Source organism: Arachis ipaensis, chromosome B05 (genome assembly GCF_000816755.2).
Source record: "Arachis ipaensis cultivar K30076 chromosome B05, Araip1.1, whole genome shotgun sequence".
NCBI lineage: Eukaryota > Viridiplantae > Streptophyta > Magnoliopsida > Fabales > Fabaceae > Arachis > Arachis ipaensis.
This window is the reverse complement of record NC_029789.2, coordinates 146,365,977-146,366,808: the sequence shown is the minus strand read 5'-3', so window position 1 is coordinate 146,366,808 and position 832 is coordinate 146,365,977. Positions and strand designations below refer to the sequence as shown.

General features: G+C 24.2%; 1 protein-coding gene across 1 annotated transcript in view; it reads left to right on the top strand.

Annotated features, from left to right (window-relative positions):
* LOC107644780 (F-box protein PP2-A13) overlaps positions 1–832 on the top strand; it is a 4,659-nt gene that overhangs the window by 1,587 nt on the left and 2,240 nt on the right. The gene's annotated exons all lie outside the window — the stretch shown is intronic.

The window sequence follows — 832 nt, the reverse complement described above, 5'->3', positions numbered from 1 at the left end:
GATAGCACATAACGGATCGGAAATTTCTCACTTTTAACCTTATTCATACAGATAACAATTTTGCAATAATGTTAGGCAGTGTGGATCTATCATATGATATGAACAAAGTTAGGGAACACATAGAACAGTTATCCAATATATTATGCTCATATTTTAGTTGAAAATATATAGTGGTGGAAACTTAGGTATTAAACGAGAATTTAGTCAAATTTATTATATTATTTAATAATTTTTAACATTTAATTTTATACGAAGTTAATTGTACTTGAATTTTCGTAGTATATAATAGTTGAACTAATTGTATTTTCCCCTTCTAATTTTATTGGAGATTAATAATATATTTTACAAGAATAAAATTTCTAAAAGTCATAAATGATAGCATAATATAACTTCTCTGTAGGAGTAAATGAATTCTATCGCTTTATTTATTTATTTATTCCTACGATTTCCGAACAAGTGTTTTTGTTAGTTTATTTTCTTATTGGCTAGTGGAATGCCATTTGTTGTACCCATATTCTGGTAGCTCATCTTTCCTAGTCAGTTATTCGATCATATCTTATAAAAAAAATTTATATAATGAAGAAATATGAAACAATTTGCACTTTTGAAAATAATATACAATATGAAATAGTGGCTGAAAAGGACTTGCATTCAAGAACAAGAAATCTTTTTGTTAATTGATATTTGTCTATTCTGGGTATGGTAGTTGTATTTCATATTTCCAACTAGCAAATTAAATCATCTAATTTTTTTTTTACTTATTTCTCTCTAATTAATTAATTAATTAATTAGTTTATATTACTAATATATTTAAAATTTTCTTATTACAAAT